Below are 26596 nucleotides of genomic sequence, written 5' to 3'. Positions count from 1 at the left end.
AATCCTGTGAGTTCCCCCACTCCATCTCCTCCACAAGCATGTCTGGGCCTTTTTTTGAGAGACAAAAGCCATGTCTTATCAGTCCTATTCACCCTTCCCCAAAGGCAAGCAATTAGCATCTCCTATTATAAGCATAACTAAATCAGACATTTAATTTAATTCAGAAATTTACCAACATAAAAATAATTCTAGCAAGATGGAGACTACTTTGTTCATCTCCATTATGAGATATGAATCTTTTGGATCATTCTTTTTATTTCAATTAAACACTGCGTGTTTTCTATAAACACCTGTGAGCCATGCTGGGCTCCAGAAGTTTGTGCAGCTATTACATTGCATACTTTCACATTGCCTTAGCCCCATTCATAAATGGAAGAGGCTACATATATATTAGTGACATGGCAGAGTTTAACAGTTATCAATCACAGCAGTCGCAGCCCCTCTGACTCTCTAAAGAGAGTTAACAGCTCTCGTTAGCAGCTGGTGGACTCTTACTGCAGTACTCATATTATCTAACAGAGGATTTTATGGCTATATTTAGTTTAATTGAAGAATGTCCTAGAAAAAGACTAATGAAAAGTTTCATTGTCAAAATACTAGTTCATATACTGACAAAATTTTAAAAAGGAGAGGGGGGAAAATTTTAACTGAAAACAGAACCAGAAATTACATCTGTCAGTAAAGAGTTTCTAGCATTTGTTGATATGTAGCTTGCCATCTAGTCACTGATTGATATGAACCATGAGTGGGTCTTTTTCTCCTAGTCATTTTGAAACTAAAAGCCAAAAATGCTCTTGCTCCCACTGGATAAGCATTTATTTATTTCAGTTATCCCACTGAAGTAAAGTGAATTCCTCATGGAGGCAACTTGTTTACGGTATTGTACCAAATCTGACTTTTAGATGAAAAAAATCGTTATTCTGCACCGTACCTGTGAAAGCAGCGTTCTCATGGAAAAACTGGCAGAAAACAGCACGTGGTTTTGCTGGTAGGAAGTCATTTCAGCCTTTCATTACCAGGTTCCATGATGGTGTGCTTCAGAGTATCATAAGGTAATTCAGGTAGAAGGGACCTCAGGAAGTCTCTAGTCAAACCTGCTGCTCAAAGCAGGGTCAGCTGTGTTGTGAGACTAGGTTGCTCAGGGTTTCATCCTGTCACATCTTGAAAATCTCCAGGGATGGAGATTGCACCTCTCTGGGCAGCCTGTTCCACTGCTTGGTAGTCCTCATCATGGAAAAGTTTCTCCTTTCACCCAGTCTGAACCCCTCTTGTTTAAATTTATGCCCATCACCTCTTGTGATGCATCGCTGTAAGGAGCGTGGCTCCATTTTCTCAGTAACCTCCTTGATGGCTTTAGGTCCCCCTGAAGCCATCTCTTCCCGAGACTGAAGGAGCCCTGTTCCCTCAGCCTCTCCTCACAGGAGAAGTGCTCCGACTCCAGCCATTCTGGGGGCCCCTATGCTGAACTTCCTCCAGTTCAGTGATGTCTTTCAGGTCTCAGGATACACCCCTGTGGTACTCCACTTTTTAGCAGTCTCCAGATAATGTGTGACCCATTAACCACTTGAGTTTCATTGCATGACTGTCTTTACATGGTATTCCTTCATATCTCCTGCTTGGGTAAGCCTACTCTGTATTCACAGGAAGACTGGATGCAGCTATCTGGGGCATTTCTTCATAGCATATTGAGGTGTCAGGCAGAGACAAAGCCAACCTGTGTGTTGGAAGCTGAATTAACATGGTACCCTGCCCATGTTCGTTAGCCCTGCTGAGAAGTATCATGTTAATGTAGCTATATTGCTTCTGATAGTAGAGCTAACTTAGGCATCCTGCACAGCACTGCATAGCACTGATGTGTAGGCATGCTCCAACTCATTTTCTAAAGCTGGCATCTGTGAAGAGGAATTCCCAAAAGATGCTAATGGAAGGTTGACTGAGCCAGGTGTGCTGAACAGGGTTTCTTCTCTATAACAAGTACCATACTTAATGCTATGGGTAAAAATATGTTACTGGACCTGTGAAGAAACATGCATTTGGGTGGGGAAGGATGGGCACAGGCTGATCTTTGCGGAACCTCCAAAGGTTTTGGTACTTGTTATAGCTTCACAAAGTCTGAATGCTTCTATGGATGGATGTCTATAAGACTTTCAGGCCTTTTTGATACTCTGTCATTGTTACTTTCACCTTTTTTGTTTGTTTTCCCTGAGCTGAGGCTAATTTTCCTGCATTTTGTAGGCTTTCTGAGCAACACACACTACTTGCTTCGGTAATAGCCAGGATTTAGCTCATGAACCCAATATATCTTAGGGAGGCTGTGTTAGCTGCCACAGAGTTTGTGCTGCAGGATCAGTTACATTGTCCTGCCGTTGTCAACTCATTTACGAACCTCATGAATACAGTTGCAGGCCCAGCGGGTGTTGTACTGTTCCTGTTTCATATAAGGAGGCAGTTTTTTCCCCTGCTGATCTGACTTTGCAGGGAATGGATGAGAGCACAATGAAAACTGTTTGGACACTTAGTGATTGCAGAGACTGCTGGCTTGAGAATCGTGCTGAGAAAACGTCACATATCCTAATCCTTGAATCTCAGGCACCCACAGTGTAGCAACAAAGAAAGGAAGCACCACAGCTTTAGGTCTGGCTCCAGTGAGCTATGGATTGCCGTTAACAGTCTCATTGCTATGGGAGCTGTATTGCTTTATCTGTCTGCTTCCCTTTCCCTGTAGCACTAGGTAGCTTAACACCTCGGTCCTTCTTAAAGTCATTTCACAGGTACCAACATGCTATTCTTTCAGACTGTCTAAATGATTAATGTACCTAGTCTAACACAGAGAAATCCTGCTTACTTGTATTTACATTCATGTGTATTAAGCTTTAAAGGTTGTTGCTTCTACTTCTGAATTTAGGAAGAGCTTTTGGGCTCAAAAGCTCATCTACTTTTTTGTACCTCCATGAGTGCTGGAGGTTTTGATAGAGTGGAGTCCGTTTAACCTCACCTGAAACCAACTTTTCTTTGGCTCTGTGATATTATGTATTGCTTTTCCCTCACACCTTAAGGAAAAAAAAAAAAAAAAAAGAACTGCTCTTTTAAGTGTTACTAGAGCTATTTTTACTACCAAAATCTAGAAAATGACTCTTTTAAGAATTTTTGTCATTATGTACTGAAATAGCTGTTCTGTCTTTACTGAAAAGGGCTAAGATATTTGAAACTGAAAAATTGTTGCCATTATCTGTGTGCCATCAGTGGGTCATGTACTTACCTCACACTGAAGCTTGACATCACTGATAGCTCTTATAGTAAATATATCTGCTAGCACATACACATACAGTGTTTACCAAAATATAACAAATAACCATAAACTATATGCATATGATCTTATACCAGGATACAATGTTTTTTCTTTGAAATCTTGAGGCATCTGAGAAGCAATTTTTCTGTGCTTCATTGGTATTCAGAGTCCCCATTTATCCTTTTTGATATCACTGAAGATATTATTTCAGATTACTTTTAGAGATGTCTTTGATGGAGTGATTTAGTATGGGCTTGTACACTTTGATGTTAGGGTATTCCCAACTCTGTGCTGGCCTTTACTGTACTTCAGAAGTTAACACTGTGTGGAAAAAAGCACCAGAATTTGTGCAAAAAATAATCGTATTCTCCATGCATCTTTGGCTTTCCACTGGTTGTTAAGCAGATGTCAATAAAATATGTTGTTTCAGGATGAGACAAAATTTCTAAGATTTAGCTTACCCAAAGATACACGCTGTATATCATCTGCTTACTGAAGGCTATCTAGATTCCCAAAAGAAGAGGGAAGAGATGGGGTTCAGTGGCATCTCTGTAGAGGCTATATGGATCAGCTGCCTTTAAAATCTTGAAGTGGTAAGAATCCTGTTATTCAGAATGCTTATCTAGCTACCTAAATATCAATACAAGCCCAATGCCTAGGTACAAATAACTTTATGTCTCTAGAGTGTTCTTTCATGCATTCTCAACTGGCAGTTAAATTATCCATGTATCTGTTTTGTGTTACTAGAGCAAAGCAAAACAGGGGATCGCGGAGATCAGAACGTGGACATAAATGGGCAAAATTCACACTTCTTGAAGGTTAATTGACTTCAGCTGAAGATTCACCAAGAATTAAATTAGTCCAATAAATGCAAGAATTTTTCTCATTCGTTTTACTGACCATGTCCCAGCTTTGCATCACAAGAGTTGGCTGTGAAGTTATCTTCCAGAAAGTACCCATAATATAAGGCTTCAGGCAGTTAAACTCTCTATTTCACCAAGCCTGTGCTCACAAAATAGGGAGCGTAAGTGTGAGAGTGGGTGGTAGGAAATGTTCAGGATGAGCTGTCAGGAACTTGGTATGAGCGAGCTGCCTTCATGTCCCTGAATTTTGCCTGGCCACAGGCAGCTTTATAGAAGCTGCAGTATGACACCAACCTTTGACAATTGGCAGTGGTCCTCAAGGGAGCAAGCTGAGCATAATGAGAGCAAGTACAGCAGTTTATTCTCTTCTTTTCCAACCTGCCCCTTACAGTGGAAGATAGTATTATATGGAAAACCTGTATATACTAAGATGATTAGTATAAAAAGATGATTAGGGGACTGGAGCATCTCTCTTATGAGGAAAGACTGAGAGAGCTGGGCCTGTTTAGCCTGGAGAAGAGAAGGCTAAGAGGAGATCTTATTAATGTGTACAAGTATCTGAAGGGAGGGTGTCAAGAGGATGGAGCCAGACTCTTTTCAGTGGTGCCCAGCAGTAGGACAAGAGGCAATGGGCACAAACTGAAACACAGACAATTCCATCTGAACATGAGGAGAAACTTCTTCACTGTGAAGATGAGAGAGCACTGGAACAGGTTGCCCAGAGAGGTTGTGGAGTCTCCTTCTCTGGAGATATTCAAAACATGCCTGGACGCGATCCTGTGCAACGTACTCTAGGTGACCCTGCTTGAGCAGGGGTGTTGGACTAGATGATCTTCAGAGGTCCCTTCCAACCTCAACCATTCTGTGATTCTGTGATTCTGCAATATAGGTCTTCTGGGGAATTATATAGGTCTTCTAGGAAATCTATGCTGGTGCAACCAGTCTCTGCCCCTTTTAAGGAATAGGTGGGGAGCATAGTCTGCCTCTAATTGTCCACGTGAAATCTCATTCTCAGGAGAGGACATTAGTACACACACAAATCACAAGTCTTCCTAATGGACAGCGGGCTTTTCACAGAACTGTCAGCAACACAAACTACTCTGCATACATTTCAGATGAGAAATGCAAACCATTAGATTAAATAACACTAAGCAAAGGCAAAGATGGATCATTTTAAAGTCATATGAATTGTTCTATAAATGTCTGTTATCCTCAGCAAGGCTTTTATGTCAATACAAAATGCCATACAGTGTAGCAGTGTTTGTTTGTTTCATTCTGTAAAGGCCAATTCTCAAGGCAGGACAAATGACAGATGAGCAGATCATTGTAGCCAAATATTTGCCAAAAGGAAAATCAATCTTTTTTGTTTCCTTTCCTTTTTTTTTCCTTGCCTGCAATACTTCACTTCGATACTAAGCAGAAGCCTGAAGTCATGTCCCTTTTTCCTGTCTCCATATTCAGACAGTGGTACCTGCTGCAATAGGTCAGACTCCTCAACTGTTCTAGAAAGTCTTGTTGATTTGTTTGGTCAATAACACAGGCGATAATAATCACTCCCCAAAACACTATTTTTGTACCATTATCAAAAGGTGAATCATAGAAATTATCCTGTCCCCAACTTTCCCTCAGAGGGAGAGTTTCTTCCTCAGAAAGAGCACTTCTTATCCCTTTGGCTTCTCCATCTGCTCTCTCACATAAAGCAGGATGTGATCCCAGATGCCTTCCTGCCAAATGGAAGGCTGGAGGCTGCACTGAGTTGGCTGTATTGCAAAGGGGAAGATGATTTAGGAAGTCTTCTTTTCTTTCTTTTTTTAGTGGTGTTGTAAGCCTTTTGCAGAAAGCAAAGCGTGATTTGTTTCGGCCTAAGCTCTCTGCTGTACGTATAACAAAGGTCTGGATGGTGGGTGACACCATGAAAAGAGAGAGAGCCCTCTTGCTAGCACACCAACTCATGTCACCGGAGCATGGAGTCCCAACCTGAAGCAAACTCACTAGGTTTGGCAAGTGCAAAGGGCAACGCTTGAGCCTTTATGTTGTTACTGTCTTTACAGCACAAAAACAGCCTAGCTCTCAGGATTAAGGCAACTGTTATGATCACCAGAAACTGGAAAAAGCATAGTTTTGTCCAGTTTCTGTGATTCTTGGAAAGGTAAGCTTACTTTCCTGTCTTGTTTAAAAGCTATCCAGTCCTATCTCAGAGGTTAACCTCACTGTCATTTCATTTGCGACATCTAAAGAATCTGTCGTTCTAAATTTCTTTTGGGAAGGAGGACAAGGACAGAGATGTGCTTGCCAGATGCAGATTAATTCAAGATATTAACAGTGCATCCAACCCATTTATAATGAAATGGCTTAATATTAATCCCATCATTACTAGTATAATTCTCTAAGAGAAGAGACAGTAAAAAATAGCAATGTTCCAGAGTGTGGAAGTGAATCTTATGAGCAGTGATAACCTTTAAAACTAGTGAAATTTAATTAGAAAGCTGCTGCTAATGCAAAACTAGCTGCAGAACCTGTGTATCTCTGTATGAGCTGAACATGGGTGGCAAATCCACCTGAGGCAAAATCGCCTCCATTGACATCTCTTTGGAAAAGTCTGTCTGGACACTTCCAGTGTTCCTTTGGATAGGGTTTTCTCATGTTTGAGTACTGGTGAACCTTCAGCAAGATGCCCCTTCCAGAAATACGTATAGAGGAGAAATACATATAAAGGAAGAGAGCATCCTCTGTGGTCCCTCTGTTTGGAAGGCCCTGAATGTTGTTAAGACTCAACTAGAATGAACTCTCTCACATGCAGGTCTGGGTATTATCTCTTGTTATCCCACCCAGATATGCAATATTTTGAAAAAGAAAGAGTGATAGCTTTTGACAAGGTATACTGAAAAATATCAACACACAATAAAGCATGTTTGTTAGGATGTAGCTCATTTGGGGAGGAATACAACATACATAGTAAAGGAAAGTCAGTTCAATACCAGATGGTCCTAATCTCAATAGGTGAATTAAGACCTGGATAGGTTGTATAGCAAAGCCAAGCTATATTTTTATTACTTTGAAGCATTCAGATCATGTAATGCATTCTTTTAGTATTTCAATATCAAGTTAAGTGTGAACTGAATTCCAGTTTTGCCACTTTGATGTCATATTTACATTTCTCAGTCATGACTGATGGAAAAGCTTCCCTTCCTCCCAGATCTGTGTCACATGATTCCATTCGCTCCAAAAGGGAACACTGTGGGCTCTGAGACTGACTTCCCCTGTGGGTGTGTTGCAGAGAGGGAAGAGACTTTCTTAACAACTGTTACTTTGGTTTGATGGATCAGCCTTGCTTAACCTTTTGGTCACAGTGTCTTCTTCTGCAGGAGGAGATAATATTGATCCACTTAACTCTTAGTGGAGAGACATGGATTCAGATTAATTAACCAGTACCTGCCATGTGTATGGGACACAGGGAGTTCTGCATGCCTGCTAAGTTTTATTGCACTTATTTTTCTTACAGCCTCTCTTAATGCTATGTTCTAAAATAATCCATTGTCTTTAAATTGACTCAGAGCAATGAATAGCCATTGTGGTTCTTGTCACTACTGCTCTCGTTCTGGTTTTTTTTGAAGTATGGTTTTCAAATGTAAAAATGTGTCAGACATTAGAAATGATTACATTTTGTTATGTTTTGCATTTTGGAAAAGTTGCACAACATGAAAAAATGTAAATAACTGTAGAGATTAGTTATTATTCTGATACAGGTTGACCAGGTAGCTGGGTAAGGTCATGATTTTTCGTCTGTATGATGATGCATCACTAAGTTAGCCACAAAACCAAAAATGATCACTTGGAGAGTATATTAGCATCTATTTCTCTCACCTCCTTTCCTTGCAGGAACTATGTCCAAATTAAGACATTCTAGAAAAAAAATAGGCTACCATAACCTCCCTTAGATGTCTTTTCTCATATCTCATCTGATCTGCAGCATTCAGATATGTTTATCCAGAAATATAATTGCCATTCAAATGAGGATGAGGAAAGGTTGTTTGTTCTTTAACCTCCCAATAATGGCATTCATAAAATCCTTTTGCCTTTCAGCTGAAGGGAATCTCAAAAGGGCTGCATAAATTATCAGTATGGTAGGCAGGGATTGCTTCCTCCTGCTGCTAAAGCACATATGATTCTGTGGGAAGAAGGAGTAGCAAAGCATGACAGAAAAAGCAGCACCATGGAGCAGATTAGGACCATGGTGTAAGCCATGCCTGACTGAAAACATAGCAGTAGTGTTGATAGATTTACCTACCTGTAGATGTTAAAATCCTGCTGTGTTTTGTTTTTTGGGTTTTTTTTGCAAGCAGTTTAATTGCTTTAACAATGCCCTGTTCCATATTAAAATAATCATTCTCAAGACCATTGGTAATTGCCCTTATCTGTTTTGGTTCAGTAATTATTTATTACTGCAGTAAGAGGAGCGGGCTTGATTTTGTTAGACTTTATATACCCCATTGCAAGGCCCTGTCCCTACACCAGGAAGTCTACAAAAGCATTTTATTTCTTTTACACTAATGTCTCTTCACCACAGCTCTGACAACATATGAAAAGTAGGATATTGCTTTATGACTTTCGATTATTAAATTACCACAGCTTTGCAAATTTCTGGTTGCGACTGTGTTTGTGCTCTTAACGTGTCTGAACTGAGAAGTAAAATTGGCTTAAAGGAGCTTTGAACTCATATTAGTTAGCATGTCGAAGGCTAGGAATTATCATGGCACCCAGCTGATGTGTGGTAACATAAATTCCATTAATTTCATTACTTTGGATTATACGACCATAGGCTTACACTTGTCTTAGCACAGTTTTCATGCTGGTGTAACTACTGCAGCTAAGGAGGGATTTTGTTTATGGTTATACTAATACAAACCTTAGTATGGATCTATTCAAATACTGACAATGCTTCTTCCTTTGCCCTATAGTAATAGTAATAATGAAATGAACATTTTCGTGTCCATGTAGCCGTGCTATAGGATGGATTTGCTTTATCTATCAGACTTTGTAGTGAAAGCAATTCAGTATGTGAACAAACACTTTAAATAGGTGCAGAAGAACTATGGCTGCAGAAGTAATGCTTTCTGAAGCAGAAGTTTAAGTGGCCATTGAAACTGAAATAGCTTGTTGGACCAGAAAGACCCTGAAGCTCTTCATAGGGGAGATCAGTGTGGTGCTGCCCGTTTCCCTGAGCAGGAAGTCAAGGCAGGGTCGAGTGGGGCTGATACCGAAGACAGTTGACAAGCTAGTGACAAGGCTGGGGAGAAAATCTGGTCTCCCAAATCCCAGACTGATGCTCTTCACAATTTCTCACCATAGATCTTTGTGAAATCTATTTTTTGACTGTTTTTGTGGGCTTGAGGTCTCTGAAAATGGAGAGTGGTTACTATTCAGTTCTGTTCGGTGTTTACCCTCACACATATCTGTTATCACACATATCTGTAACATTGACATAACAAGTTGTGCAACTTTTCTATCTCCTAACAGTCTTCCTGACAGTTGAGGCTTGATTTTTTGTTTTCCATCTCTTTGCTGCGGAGCAAGGTGCTTTGTGGGGCAATTAGTTTTTATGAGGTCTGTAATTCTCTTTAGACTGATGAATCCCACAGAACAACCATTCACTTTAACAAATGGTATTACATTAACCACATCCATGCATAATATGTGCATAATATGGCAAAGCCAGCTTCATCCCTAGTTTCATACTCTCACCAGCTTTGACAGTTGCCGTCCCAGCAGTAAATCCTTTATTTGTATTCTGCAGCTGAAAGTGTCCAGAAACACACTCTTTGAGAGGTTCAGAAAGGGTTGCAAATACTTACCTCTGTAGGTAGGACCACAATCTCAACTTCTGCAGCAGAGCCTCTGAAATCTCTGTTCGCCTTTTTGAAAGGTTTTAGTCTCTCTGTAAGTTACTTTATTAATAATGCATAATTTAATTTTTCTATAAATGACTTAAAAGAAATAAAAATTTAAACACTGCATTAAAGTGTGATGTATGAAGTGAAAGCTGCTCAGAGGAAATTCATTAAGACTCCCAGTTCATTTTCTACTTTTCCCTGGTGCCTCCATTTTGTATCCCTGATCGTACTTAATACTGATCAAACTTTGATTAGATTTTGTCATTGCCAACAGCGACAGGTACCATTGTCACCAGTGGCAGCAGCTGTGCACATGAGCAGAAGAAAACAAAACTCTGTCTTAACTTCTTCCACCTAAGCTTGGTGCTAGGAAATAGGTGGTCTTGTACATATCGCCCTGATCCACAGTACATCTTGCTCTTTCCAGGCCAGTGGGCATCTTTTGCAGGAACATTCAGCCTCACCAAACTGCCTGAGCACTTTTTTGTCTTTGCTCGTGATGCTAAATGACCTGGGATTCAATTCCCTGCTATCACAGCTGCAGTGCACTACAGGCATATCACTTTGAATGGTTTGTATGCCATAGCTCGAGAGCCCCTGACATAGAGCAAGATGAAGACAGAGGTGAAAGCCGCTTCAGAGACTGTACTGGTTCCTGGGTTTATTTTGCAAGAACTGGGCCTCGTGACTGTTGAGAGCAACATAAAAGAGCTTCTTCCACAGTAAAGCAGAGCCTGCTGTGTGAGGAGTCTGCCAAACTTACCAGTTTGGCCTGGCAGACCAAACACCTTCATTTGTGGGAGAGTAACATCATACACTAGTACAGGTGGTATGAGCTTTTTTCCCTGTCTTGCCCATATGATGCAGTTCATACCCAAAGGGCATCATCTGCAGTGAGAATGAGTATTTTGCGTACATCTGAAATTGAGTCCTGAGTATTTCTGCTGAGTTAGAAAGGCCTAGAGAAAGTTCACTGTTTTCCTTAGTGTCATCTTTGGTTTCATTTTAATGGCATATGTTTGGGTTTCTTTCTTATAATTCAGTGTGATGTTGTATAATCCCTGAACTTCATCCTTTTACTCCCTTCCACCAAATATATAAAAAAATAGTTTTCCAGCTCCTAATCCTTTCAAAGCCTGAGAAGGGGTCTTCAGTCCTATGTCTTAGTAGGAGCTGATATTTAATTACATGCCTGCTAATCTGATTAGCAGAGGTGAAGAAGACTATTTAAAGATGTTTGGAGTATTTTTCATGAAGATCAACTGGTATAGACTGCAAACCATGTTGCAATAAAAAGCTGTACAAGGTGTACTTGGCAGCCATGGCGCACTCTCAGTGTGGTTGATGCTGACGAACAAAAGAGTTTCCTGTGTGCCACCTGCCAGCAAACTCATTAACACATATGCATCTTGTCTTCCTCCAGGAATATTTCTAGAAAAGTTACTTCTCACAAACATTCAATCTTTCCTTCAAAGAAAGAGATGTTCAGTGCTAGTGCCCTGCAGGTGACAGGTTTTTGTGCTGTATTTGTAACAAATGTATTGAAGATCCATCTGGTATAGCACAATGAAGGTGGCAGAGGGCTTCATGTTCTTTGATCCCATAACGACCTCATAGCAATTCACCAACTCACTGAATACTTGGGGTTGGAATGGGCCTCTGGAGGTCAACTAGTCCAACCCCCCTGCTCAGAGCAGGGTCAACTACAGCAGGTTGTCTAGGACTGTGTCCAGCTGAGTTTCAGATATCTCCAAAGTTGGAGACTCTACAACTTCTCTGGGCAACCTGCTCCAATATTCAGTTGCCCTCAGAGTAAAAAAAGTTTTTTCTTAGGTTTAAACAGAATTTCTTGTATTTCAGTTTGTGCCCAGTATTGCCTCTTGTCCCCAGTCACCCCCAGTCAGGTATTTATACACATTGATAAGATCCCCTCTGAGCCTGCTCTTCTCCACACTGATCAGTCCCAGCTCTCTCAGCCTCTCCTTGTACGAGAAATGCTGTGGTCCCTTAATCATCCTTGCGGCTCTTCACTGGATTAAATCCCATATGTCCATGTCTCTCTTGTGCTAGGGAGCCCAGAACTGGAGCCAGCACTCCAGATGTGGCCTCACTAGTGCTGAGCAGAGGGTCACCTCGATCTTCTGGCAATGCTCTTTCTAATGCAGCCCAGGAGTCTGTTGGCCGCCTTTGCCACAAGGGCACATTGGTGGCTCATGTCCAACTTGTTGTTCACCAGGATCCCTAGGTCCTTTTCTGAAAAATGGCTTTCCAGGCACTTGGCCGCCAACCTGAACTGATGCATGGGGTTCTTCCTCCCCAGGTGCAGGACTTTGCATTTCCCTTTGTTGAACCTCATCACAGTCCTGTCTGCCCATTTCTCCAGCCTGTTGAGGTCCCTCTGAATGGCAATGAAACCATCTGGTGTAACAGTTACTCCTCCCAGTTGTGTATCATCTGCGAACTTGCTGAGGGTGCACTCTGCCCCATTATCCAGGTCATTAGTTAAACAATGTTGGCCCTATTATTGATCCCTGGAGTACACCACTAGTAACTGGACTCTGACTGCACTTTGTGCTGCTGATCACAATCCTTTCAGCCTGGCAGTTCAGCTAGCTTTCAGTCCACCTCATTGTCCATTTCTCTAGCCTGTACTTCATCAGTTTGTCTATGAGGATGTTATGGGAGACAGTGTCAAAAGCCTTGCTAAAGTCAAGATAAACAGTGCTCACTGCTCTCCCCTCATCCACCAAGGCAGACATGTCATTGTAGAAGGCTGTCAGGTTGGTCAAGCATGATTTCCCCTTCATACTCCCCCTTTCAATGTGAGCTGAAGAAGAACAGTTTATAGCATAGAGTTTGTGGTCAGCACAGACCAGCTGTTTTGATTATAGAAAATGTTCCAGATAGTTCTACAGATAACACAGTACAATTGAAAGCAAAGCTCATGCTTTAAAATATGTAATATAGCAGTTTTCTTGCTACTGGAACTTTTCTGTAAATGGGACAAGATGTTTTAAAATTGCAGTGGTACAATGTTCTCTATTACTTGTAGGTATAGTCAAATCTCAAACTGTAACACTGTGTTTATTGAGCTATGAGGAGACTGAGGAGCAGCTCATGGAAAGGTTGCTGAATTCAGACAAGTTTCCACCCCTAGATTTAATTTGGAAGTTGAGAAAATTTTAAATTCAAAGCAAAACGCAGCTGAACCTACAAAACTTTACATGATTTCCAATGAAACCGTGCAATTCCAGTGAGCTTATTCTGATCTCTTTCCCAAGCTATAATGTGGCTTCATGCTCATAAAATTCAGCCCAGTTTTGCTGAAAATTTTATGAACGTCATTCAACCTGGAAACTAACTCAATCTTCAGGCAGATAACATAATACCTAGATAGACAGTATGTGGGTGGGAAGATGGATATATGGCAAAGGCACAGTTTTTCATATCTGTTTGAATTATATTTTAGAAAACAAGAATGTTAATAATAGCTGAAAAACTAACTTCAAAATCAATTTTGTTCAACATAGGTTGGGTTGAGTATTTGCAGTCCAAAGCTTATGGGATTTTCTGTCTTTGATACCACTGCCTAGAAACAAAAAGTGAATATTCAAACTGCATATACAGAGGAAACTGCTTCCTGGCACTCCCACATATTCACTCACTCTTCTTCAGTGACTAAAATAACTGAAACTCCCACAAGAGAAATTATACATTTTTGGTCAATTTATTTCTGATTGATGATGAAACCTCGCTGTCAAAGATGGTGAAAAAAATCCAAAGATTTTTACCAGGCAAATAAAAAGCATAAAACTAGGAAATTGAATGCTGTGGGAGTTCTGTCAACCTGTTATTTGTCGGGAATAACTCCAGGTAGGCATGGTATTTCCAGTTTATGCCTTATTTCCCCTATCATAGTTGGTGATCTTTCAAATGGCTCTTTATTGATGTTTAGTGACTAGATTGATCCTAGTTAAGGGCTATATATTTTTCTCTCTCTCCCCCTATTCATGACGATAAGGACAGCGATAGTGCAAGTGCACTTGCCCAACTCCAACATGAGATAATTCTATTTCTCTCCTTCCTGTCCCCTGGTGTGTTTAAATTGCTATGCTCATGCCCTAAATTGCTGGATAGCATTGCTTTATGTTGTTGCAGGCAGTGACTGTGAAGTGAGAGCTGTTCGACCGCTAGGTAGCTGCCATGTAATCTCCGTAGTGGTCACTGTGAACAATAGTTGACATATTTGGGTAGAGCTCAGCGGGTGAAAAGGGCCATCGTTATGCATACTCAACCACTGAGTTAAATATAAGCTCACTGTGTAAATACACACTCTCCATACGGCATTTTCATGTGCCAGGTTATTTTCTTTCATTGGTGTGTCACTGGTACTGTTAAAAATCAGTTAATGTGTATAAAGTATATAAAATCCTTTATGCAATGAAATAATTTTCAAAATTATTTTCATTGTGATTAGGGCAGTTTTTCTCCCTAAAATCATTTTTTGAACAGTATAACAATAAAATGTACATAATGAGTCAAATTCATGAAGTTAATTAAATTGTACCAAGATAAAACTTGACTCAATAGACAAAAAAAGCAGTTGCAGTAAAAAGATATTATTCTTGTTGCAACAGCTGACTGGAAAGTCTAAAGACAAGAGCTCTGTAATGTTTTTAACAATTGAATTTTGAATTGCAGAAAAGAATGTGGCTATGTTTGACCGCTATAAAGCAAGCAAGTTGGTTTTTTGAGGTGTATTATCAAATTCTTTCCACAGTTGATATGTAAAGTATATTAAAACTTCTACATCCTGAATGCAAGAGAACTGTAGCTTCCCAGTTAAGGGGAATTCCTGAAGGAAGAACAGTTCTTTGTCAGGGATTTTTTTTAAACCACAAAAACATAGAGTTCTAACATATTAAAATTCACTTCCAAGTTTTCCTTCACTGCATTATCATGCAAAGTTTTGGCTTTCAGAATTCTTAAGGGACAATATTGCAAGACCAGGAGAAGTGTTTTTTCTTTCTTATAAAAGATTTGGCACTGTTTGTTTGGGGGTTTTTTGTTTGCTTGTTTGTTTGTTTGTTTGTTTTGCCTATTTTAACAAGTTGTTTTGTTGTGGTAGGGGAAAAGGTAGAAATTCATAAATAATTCAGTTGTATGTGTTTACACAAAACCTTAAGAGAAATGAATCAGAATTTAGGACCTACCCAAACATTTCCATCACTGCTTCCACCTACACATTTCAGGGCAAAATAAATGTGCCAATCAAGTGCTGCAGGCACTTGGTATAAAAGACACAGATCTGCTGGTTTCTATCATCAGAAGCGCTCCCAAACGAGGGTATGCCTGCAACCTGCCTTTCCTCACCAGCTAAGGAAGTGAAAAGCTACTTTGAGCTTCTTTATTCCCTCTTTTTGTGCCAGCTGCCTTCATCTTCAGAGAATAATGGCGCAAGTGAGTGGAGCCCGAGCTCCCTGCAGAGCTCAGCGAGCTGGAAGGAATTAGTTGGGCCTGGGCTTGGAAACAGGTTACTTTCCCTGCGAAGCAAGAGAAGGGAAGCGCAAGAGGGAACTGTAATTGCTGCTCAACTCTGGAACAACCTGGTACCATTTTTAAGGAGAGAATGTAAATTTTATGGTCTCCTCATTTTCTTCATTCACTCTCAGTATGCCGGGACACTTTAATTCAAACTACTGCAGAACTAAGTGTGGTTTCAAATGAAGGCCCAAGGTAATATATAGCCCGTGAAACAAAATGGTTTCGTGGATGGGTGTACAGTTCAGATTAAGAAAGAGCTTTTCACACCTGAAAGGCATTTCAGATTCAAATATGAATGGAGAATGAACAAAAAAACCGTTTTGAAGCAATGCCCTATGTGGATGCTCTCGTTCCTTATCAAGTGTATGCATTTTGATATTGATTAATCCTTCTCAAAAGTAGATTATGTTTTCAGGGAAAGAATGAGGGTGTCCAGAAAAGGAACTAGATAAGGAACAGTTCTATGGCTTAAATCTTGATGCAGATGGGCACATATACAATTTTATTGCACTCTCTTCTGGAGGGCTATCTGTGCTGTCTTTTCCATTTCTGAATCAGGCAGCAGCGTGCACCCAGCGCACAAAAGAGTTAATTGCCAACATCATCCCTGGGAAGTTGCTTAGCAACGTCGCAGGGCCGGGCATCGCGCAGCCACCGGCCACTTCGGCTGCCATTCGATGCCCGTGGTCCAGCACCTGCTGCGCGCAGTGTGGGCGGAAGCTCTCTGCAAGCTCATCACGCTTCCTCTAAATCCTGTAGGTTAATTAATCTCACCTAAAATAATTGTTTTCTGATTTTCTTCCAGTTACTTGATAATTATTCCACGTGTAAAGATTGTCTGTACACTAAAAAAACAATTATTCGGTTAATATCCGTTCATCTTAGATATTTAAAACTGTAAATCTTGCTTGAGATGAACAGACTGGTTTTTATGATTTTAAAGTCTTAGTTGTAATAAATGAACATAAGTATTGACATCATGTAAATTCTAAAAGCAGGATAAAATCTATCCAGTAACTGCAATAACTATGGCTTACAGAATTGAGCCTGACATTTTCCAATAAATTGCCAGTTATTTTTTAACCTGGCTTTCTAAGCAAAAACAAGGTTTACCTGGGCACTTGCAACCTTTGGGTAAATCAGTGAGTACAGAAACCATTAGAAACACAGGACTGGGTACTCTGTCGCCCCAATTAGACTGCGGATCAAAGCTGTAGGTTGGATCATCTCCTGAAGACACTAGTCTGTGTGCACTGTGGATGTTGCCCTTTGCTTAGAGGGTTGAAGTCCTGAATCCCCCAGAGAGAGCAGCCAAATTCCTAATCAGTAATTAATTTGTTATATCCATTCTCAAAACAAGTCATTCTGCAAGTGCCGGAGGTAAGAAAAACTGCATTTTTATGGGTCATTGTCTTGCAGTGATGATGAAGTCTGACTGAAGACAGTGTCATTTAGGAGGTCTGTTTCTTTTGTGACTTCTTTGATGTCAAAAGAGGTAAAATTCACATTGCAGCTTTTCCCCTTTGCCAAGGTACTTGTATTGTCTTGCTCCTTTTGCCTGCCAGCACCTACGAAATTTGTAGGAACTTAATTAGCAGTCAGGTTTGGCTGAAGCGGGATCATACAGAAGTTACTGGTGGAGAGATACATGCACAAGCACACAAAGACTGTAAGTAAATGTGTCTTTTCCTTAGAGAACCAGTCTAATATCTAAGTGACCAGATAGGAGCCATTCTCTAATAGCTTCCCTGTCTATTAGATGTACACTGATTTCAGCCAGAGGAAGGCAACACGGATGCATGGAATTGCATCCAAATTCAAATACCTTGTTAAAATGGCTTGTTGCTTTGTTTTTTTCTAGTAAATATTTTGTATAAATATTCATAATCCTCATGCTCTATGATTAGACAAGTGCAGTTATGACGCCGTGTTAGCTCGCAAGTTCAGCAGTATCAAACCTTTTAAAACAGTGATTCTTCAACTTTTTGAATTTTTGAATTCTTAAAAAATTCCAGGGGCAGTGCAGGCATCTGCAGAGTAAATTTATGTTTACTGACAGTATATTTCCTTCTCTTCATTGCCTTTTCTAGATTTTTAGAAATAGTTTGTGGTACCATAGCCATTTGCAGGCCACAGGTAGAAATGGCCACTCTAAATTCACGCTTGTGTTCATTTGATTGTATTGTATTTATATTCAGCCACATCTTAAAACTCAGCTAAAGTCTGAACAAAATTCTGTAATATTTTGGTAGAAACTTTTTTGTGTCTTTTCATTTTCAAGGAAATTTGTCCTGCCTGGGTCTGAATTGGTTAGTGTATGGGCTCTTGTGGGAGGCGTAACTGCAACATCTCTGGAAATCAGATCAAAAGAGAGAAAGATAAGAGGAAAATATTTCCAGGATCAATCGCATTTTAATAATGGTTATAGCAGAGTATAAAATTGGCTGGCATAGTGTACAATGACAAGGTATTAGACTGTAATTTTGGTCTTACTTAATTAATGGAAATTTTACCACTGACTTCAATGGAGCTAGGATTTCTGTCTTTCTGAATATTTGTTTTTATATTTACCAAACACTAGAATATTCTCAGAAATCCAGCATCCTCCTGTCTCGCTGGTACTGCTGTTCTTCCTCTCTCTTTCTGCAAGGGTTTTCTGAAGTCCAATACAACATTTCTTTCCAGTGAGCTAACCTTTATTTCATTTCTTAACTTTATGGAAAACTCCATGCATCCCATCACCACTCACATACTAATTACTCACTTTTTTTTCCTTCTGAATAGACAAGAGATACATTGTTCTTTTCATGTTAGGTTGTCAAGTCTGGAGTAGCCCTAAGGTCATCCAAGGCACAGTAAGGAGCAGCAGTGGCTCTCTGCCTGGGCTGACAGCTAAAGGCTTGTCTCTGTTTGCCTTTTGTAAGAACATCAGCCTCTCTGGTGCAGAAGTGCTTAGTTCAGGGGACTGGGAATGAGACAAGGAGTCTTTTCCAGAAATGTGCTGGAAGGGGGCTCATGAGAACATCTTGCTACAATTCCACTTTCACAAGTGAGAAATTTCTTTGCCTCAAACAGAGATCTTTCCCTTTCCAGGTATCATTTAATCATGACTGTGAAAGAGGACTTATCCCTGGGGCTCATAAAAATGTTTTGCCTTCTGACATACATTACATTGTGCAAAAAGGCAGGACATGTGACGTATAAAAATTCCCAGGGAAAGGAATCCGATAGCATATTTCCCAGGAGCGTTCACATTCCTGGTTCCCTAGGTAAAGTCTCCCATCAATCATTTCTAATGTCACAAATTGATCCCTGAAGTACACCATCGAAACACTGAGTATTTTCACCCATAAAATGTTTGCTGATTTGTGGCGTTTTCTTCCTTGATTAAGGCAGGGTGATGACTTTTTTATTATTAAATAATTTTTTATTATTAAAGGGAACAAATGAGGAAATCACTACTACCACAGTCCTGCTCTCATCAAATAAATGAATCCCTTGTGTACTGATTGACTGCTGATGGCATGCTGAGCATCAAGCTAAATATAGAGAAGATAGAGGGTGAACTCCTGGTCCCGCTGGAACCAATGTTAAAACTTCTATCGACTTCAGAGGTATAAAACATTAAGATTTCATTTGGATCTCTGCTCAGGGATTTTGTATCTTAGAGTCTAGCAGGCATGGCACTGAGAAATGTACGCTTGAAGTTAAGTTCCCAAGTGCACATTTAGGCCCTGAAATAAATGGACTAATTTTTGAAAGCATTGAGCACTTACCAGCTCCTGCTGATGAGACCATTCCAATGAATAGTCACTGCAGCTCATTCTCACATACACAGACAAGGGATTATTTAGCCCAAGTGAGCACTATTCACTTTTTTTTCTTGTCGCGTCTGTCAAACACATTAAAAAAAAATCTTTGAGTAAAAAAGTAACAAAAAAACTCATCTTACCAAAAATAAAAGTTGTAGGACTCACCTTTTCTCTTTGCTATTTTCTTCCCCATATGCTCAGGTATGAAATAAAATGACAATTAGCGACTCAGCTGCAGAATTACAAGCAAACGAGAATCAATGGTCTGTTCCCCACAGCACGGTCTAGATCTTCCACCGGGAACCCAACAAAAAACCTGACTCTGGAGCATGACTTTAACATACAGATGAGAAAAGGTATTCAGTATTGTATTGATTCTTTTTCTTTCTGTGCACTATAAGGAAACATTCTGATGATCAAAATTCATGTTTTTTAAGTGTCCTTCAGAGGCTAAGATGATCTTTGCTGCTAGAATACTGAATATGAGTTTTCCACAGGTATATACAAAAAGTCATTGGGGGGGATGGGGAGATGTCATACATATGTATAAGAAATAAGTAAATCAAGACAAAAAAGGATCAATGGAAGACATTAAATCCTTTTAAAAGAAGGGTTTGTTTATAATACAATGATCATAGGTCGATAAAGGAAACTTTCAAGTAAGCCTCTCACTTGATCCTTTGTAGTTTTTGCAAATAGACAAGCTCAGATCTGTCCCACAAAATTGAACTCAGATTGATTTGAATCTCCTGTTCTTTGAAAAGTGACTGTCATCTACAGTGTGCATGTGAGTGAGTGAGTGTGAGTGTGTGTGTGTGAGTGTGTGTGTGTGTGAGTTTATTTAATAATGCCTAACCTGCTGTTTAAACTGTTGCAAAAGTGGCTTAACTGAAGTCTCGTTTTAAGTCTACTTAAGTGAACCAGTGCAGTCTCCTGTAGACATATTTAAATCAATTTATAGCTGCCATATAAAATTCCACCCTTTGAATTAAGCTAAATCAACATAAGCCAGTTGTAAATCAATTTAACTATGGCCACATGTGGATTTGCTTCATGTTTAATGAAACTGATTTAAAGAAACAATCCTAGTGAAACCACTGCCACTTTCTTTTGCAGGCAAAGCCTATATTATGTTGATTTATTTGAAACTAGATCTCTCCTGGCATATGTATTGAATAGCCAGCATAACTCTTCAGCTGCACTGTTGAATATCAACCTGAATTCTTGGTCTTGTTATGGATTTGGTTAATAAATTTTCTTGCATGAAATCAAGTTTCTCCCTCAGTGAGATTTTTCTTCCCAAATGTGCTGGGGTTTTCTGTGAGTAATCTGATTAATTTAATCCAAACAGCATTTCACCCTATGTTTTTGTCCTGCTAGAAGTAACATGGGATCCTCACATCAGCTGTTACAGTCTTAATGCAATAGTCTAGCTTTACAGTTGATTTATGGACATACAAACAAGGAAAATTTTAAATTCAATCAGAACAAATGGTCATGAATTGTCTAGCCAGGATGTTCTCATAGGGTTTCCATTGTATCTAGGAAATTTATGCTTCCATGAATTTATGGCTTCAACTGACAGCAGTCTTTAGGTTGGTCCTGATTAAATAACAATATTAGTTCTAGGATTGTAGCTCCAACTATTTGTACTTTTGGAAATTGTTGAAAAAGATTAATTCATCTCCATGGCATATGTTTATCCTTTAGTGAACTGAGTTTTGTTTTCCTGTCTAGAAGTCATAATACATTTTTTATATATGCAATTCATTTTGGAAAATACCTTTAAAAAGCTGTAAGAAAGAAAAATCTCAGACCTGGGTGGGTATCCTAATGTCTTCTTTGAAAGTCACAGATTTACATCTGTGAGAGACATATTTAAAAAAAAAACAAACCCTGTGGGCACCTCTTATCTTGTCTAAGTTGGGGTGGGTTTTTTTCAGCTATGTCATTGATTCTAATAAAAACTATTACCACTCTCTACAGACTTTACCCGGCTGGTAGCTTTAGACAGTTGCAGCTACAGTAACCCTGCTGCTGCTGTTAACACTCATCATTGTCACACCTGCTGCACAGCAGCCAGTCAGAAATTCAGTAGGAGCACGGGGACACTAAACTATAGAAAAATTAGTAGTGCTGTGGCCTTTCACAGTCAGCTGATCTGAAGTGATTTATAAATCTAATAGCAGTCCATGTTGTATGTGCTCACTAGCTATTTCTCTACTGTACTGGTGTACAATGGTAGATTTCTTATGTCACAGTGTCAGATCTTAATGAATCTTGTCTGTAGAATAGAGTGTATTATTTTCCGGTTTTCCCAAAATAAGTTCATGAGCCTTCTTAGTAGCATACCTGGCATTTTTGTCTGTGATAGTTTTATCTTTGTTTTCTCCAACTGTAGTTTTTGGTGAGTACTCCAAGTGGAACTTCAGTAATAACACAGACCTGGAAAGGAGAAAATCTGTGGCAGGGACAGGACATGAGCCAGACCCTCAACTTGTGCTGGAGATATACTGAGTGCTAGCTATGTCTGTCAGCTGGTGCCCTCTCAGGGCTGTGATTCCGAGTCTAATGTGAGCGTAACAGTCTCAGTGTAACGCTAACACAAGCATCCCAATGCTTTGAGATTTTAGGAGGAAATTCAGAAAACTGTCCTGGATTTGCCATGAGTACTTTCTGAAAACCTACTTCGATAAAGATAACTTCAGTAAAAATATCCAAAAGAACATACTGAAAGATGTGACCAACAGAATAATGAAGATGTAGAGTTACTGACTCAACGTTTCATTACCAGAAATGGAAGTTCTCCATCGAGTTTGCTGTCTTGCACTACGTGAGCTAAGACAGCAACTGAAAGCGGTAGATGGTTAACCTCTACATAGACCAGTCCTAGAGGACACTTTGCCAGTGGATTGCACAAGACTGCTGGCATCAGTAAATTAAGGACATTTAGACTGCCATAGACTCTGGTGATAAACCCTCCTGTTCAGCTACCTCCATATTTGACCTGCTCCTGCCCCATCCTTTCCTACCTGTCTCTGGTCTAGTCCCAACTTTCCCCAACCCTTGTTCCTGGTCCCAAATCTACATTTTATATGTATCAGCCTGGTCTCTCAGATCTAAAATCCTCCTATCCTGCCTCCCTCTGCCATCCTCCCAGGGTTCTAGTGCCAGATTTTCCTCTTCCCTCCTGGCAGGCTACCGTCACTGTCTCCTTGCTCCTTCCTCCACCTCTTCCTTGAGTCTTATTCCCTCAGGACTCAAGCTTCTAACATTGTTTAACTCGCAAACTGCAGGTCTATGAGATAGTGGTGAATGGTCTAGAAAATCATTTCATTTTCAAATAAAGTATGTTTTCAATTCAGATGGTGGCCCATGAGGAATTCAGATGGTTGAGAGGTTTTGCTGGTCAGAAGGCTGAGGAACTGCTGTTCTAAAAGACATTTCCATGGTTAGTTTGACAAAACACTTTTTCTTGCTACGTATGTGACTTTAAATATGTAGAAAGATTTTTTTCAATCTCAGATTTATAATCCTTTGGGTTGGCAAAATCTCCTATGAATTCCTTCACTGTGCACTTTGGCCTGACTTCATCTCTCATCCAAAGTGTCAACTCTGTTTCTGTTCCACAGACTCATCTATTTTTATATCAAGGGCTTTGTGTGTTATCCTCGCTGTTGTGCGGGCCATCACACTCTCTCAGCTTTCCCCTCGTTCCCTCGCACAGCTTCCAGACTCCTCTGTGTTTCCAAAAACTTCTGTCCTCTGTGATTTTGTTTTCAAGCTCTCAGCTTCTCCTCTCAGTTCTTACTTACTCCAGAGCTGTTGTCTTTAGACTCAGGCCTCTACCTGGCACTAATCCCACTGCTTCCAGGCACATTTATCTTCTCCCTGCCTTCTCTTTCCCTTTTTAAACTCTTCTTTCTCTTGCTACTGTCAGATATGACTCTGTCCTTGTGTAGGGCCAGGAGACCTGCTCCTGCAGAAGCCAGGCTGTGCCTGCCTCTCTCCTTGTTCCGGCACCAGTCTTTGCCCTGTTGTGTGTTTATGCTGCTGTTCGCTGGTCACCGTCACGTTCAGCAGAAGCAAAGTGCTTCCTGGCAACGGCAGTGCAAAAAGAGACACCACTGATTTTAAAAAGACAAACAAGGTCTATCGCTCTGCCTTTGGAGAGCCTGTATTCTAACCTACTTGGGGGGACCTTTGTAAATGTTTTTTTTGCTACAAAACCAGAAAACAAAGGTAGTGCACAGTGCCGTATATTTTGGTCTGTGTTCCCAAATCCTGCAGGCTTCACAGGATCTCGGCAAGAACTATGCAATTATGCAATTTTACAACTTGTCAAAGCTGAAGACAATACAAGACCAGACAATATGGCACAGACATAACACATTAGAGCAAGTGTTAGAGTTATAAAATAAAAGGAGACATGCATAATAGGGGAAGGAGTGAATCGAGGGCAGCAGTCTCACTGGCTCTTCAACAATTGTATCTGGCTGCATGCTCCAAGTGGGTCTGAATTTGTCTCCTTGTGCTTGAGGGTGACAAGCTCGCCTGTCTTTGGCTGCTCCTTCAAAATGGCCAAATACCCTTGTGCTATTCTGGGCACAGGCTTATTTCTTTGTTTTCTGTAAACTCGTGCACTCAGCGCAGGCATGATCTTTGCAGCCGTTAAAAACCAAAGGCATTGTGGTGTGATTTAATACATTTCAGCAAATAAATATAGTGAATGTGATTTTTAGCAGAAGTTTGGCTCCTGAAGGCCATTTTAAGTCTTGGGTCTCTCTCTTCCTTCAGCTGCCTGACTGCTGGACGGTCCCAGGCAGCATTTACCCGTGTCCTAATTTTCTTTATCACAGCCCTAGCAGGGATTAGAGAAAAAGTTCTTATGTCCAGCTCAAACTAGTGACTGATACAGTTGATATTTATATTTTTGGATGAAGCAGTCTGCAAGCCATAAAAAAAATCTCTTATAATTGCACGGTACAGTCTGCCACTGGGACCCTTTTTAAGGGCTGTGACCTGTTTTCATAACGAACTTGAGGCTAGTGGAGTTCTTCATTAACAAAGTGCAGGGGAGGGAGATGGTGGGGCATTCTGGGAGCTGTGACAGTCCAGGAGTATCTGATCTAGTTTCTTAATTTTTATTTATTATCTTAATTATCAACGCACTAGTGAGGGCAACAATTCAGAACACTGTTTAACATTAGGAAAGGCAGAAGATCCTTACCACTTTGCCTCCAATAATTTGGATTTCTTTAAATGCGACATGAAGGCACTAACCAGAATCACACAGGAGACCTGTATAAATGCTATTAATTTTGGTTTAATAAGTTAGGAGGGTATATACAGAGAAGCAACAGAAGATATAGAGGTATTTATGTAGAATACTCATTTTTGTACTTAAATTCTTTCTGCAGTAGCTCAGGGAGAAATGATGTTCCCTGTTCCCTGTTCACCTCACTGGGGGAACTTGGGGTTTAAATAAGGCTTCTCAAGCTAGTTAAAATTTCTTGGCAGTTTATTACCTTGGTCCTTAATTGCATTCATTTCCCTGTGGAGATTCCTGAGACAGAGATTCTCCATTACATGGCTTCTGGGAGATTTCCAACAATTCACATTTTTCACAATTAATTTCAGATTCAAATATTGATTCATTTTTGGAATGAACTGATAATAGGACTGAATTTCTGATTCGGAGCACTGGATATATGTACCAAGGGGTATTATCAGCACATACTATTAATTTATGCCCTATTGGATGACTCAGTAATGTCTGCTGTGTAGATGAACCCACCAAGTTATGTCTTCAAAATCAAATCGAAAAGAATAACATGATGATGCCTTAATGACTCAGAAGATAATAGAGGTGTCAGAGGCTCTTTACCTCATGATGTGAGAAGCTGGTGAGGATACAGGGTCTGAACGCTGGAACTAACACAGGCTCAAATCCAAAAGTTTGTAGATGATAGAAGATAAACCTCATTTTCTCCAAGTAAGCCTAAAATAGCACATTGAGATCTCTGTATTTCATGCTATGGTACGAATAAGTTGTCAATGGCTGTCAGAGTTTTTAACAAATCCAGCTTGATTTGGATGCAAAACAGAGCCCAAAAGCATTTTCAAGCTCATTGCTAGAACTTTATTCTGTCTTTATCAGCTTTTAAACAGTCTTCTGACAGCGCTGTTAAAAAGAGATATCAGTCTGAGGTTAAAACATAGCATGGCCTCCCTGGTTTAGTCATGGAGCACAATATTAGGACTTTCCCCACTGTCACTCTCCAAAAATGATTCATTAAATGGTCCAAGTACCTTTTGAGAAAAAAGTTCAAGGAATGGCGTGTGGATCTCTGTGACAAAGTCCTCCAAGGCACAGGCTTTCCCCACTTTCAAATTCTTCACATCCTGCTCTGTCATAGGGCGATAAAAGTTTCTGGGCTGGGCTGCCATAGCTCTTGGCAATTTTTGAATAAATAGCCCCAAAGTACCCGAGTGCTTACACCCAACTGGTCCCAGTGCTCTGAGAACTGAAAGATTCTTTCATTTCATCGGAAAGCTTTGGACGATATTAATAATCTACCATTTCTTATTATAAAAGACTACTGTTCTACACAAAAAGGCTACTTAAAGTAATCAGAACTTTCATCAGGCCTTAATCAGCTGAAAAATGCCTGCTTTTTCAACTAATTCCTGGAAATAATGCCTATGTCTATAAAGGAGAAATTCAGCCTGACCTGAGCATACTTTTTGGAATTCTTATTGCTATTTGTCAGAGATTGCTACCTATTTGGAAATAGAACCTACAATGTCAGTTAAATCAAAGTCTTTTTTTTTCTCTCAAGATCTCTTAAGATTTTTCCATAATAATAATTTGACTTTTCAATAGGGCATATCCAGTAGTAGATGTGCTGCAGGTTGAGGGTGTTTTTCTTCTTTATTTTCCACAAGCAAGTTCATTTTCCTCCATAAACTTTTTCAAATATGCATCTGTACAATCCCTTATGTGTCTATTGCTTGGATCTGTAAATGTTCAGAGCGTTACAGATGCACAATCAGAGAAAACAGTTGTAGAGATACGGGAGTCAGCAAGAAAATTAACAAGCCCTTGCAAATCAGCAAGAAATCTGCACAAGCAGAGAACCCAGATAATAGTGAAAGTATGAACAGTCTCCACCTATCAGAGATATAAACTGCCAG

The sequence above is a fragment of the Apteryx rowi genome, unplaced genomic scaffold, assembly GCF_003343035.1.
Source record: "Apteryx rowi isolate R43461 unplaced genomic scaffold, aptRow1 scaffold_263, whole genome shotgun sequence".
NCBI classification, from domain to species: domain Eukaryota; kingdom Metazoa; phylum Chordata; class Aves; order Apterygiformes; family Apterygidae; genus Apteryx; species Apteryx rowi.
Note: the sequence above shows the minus strand (reverse complement) of the source record.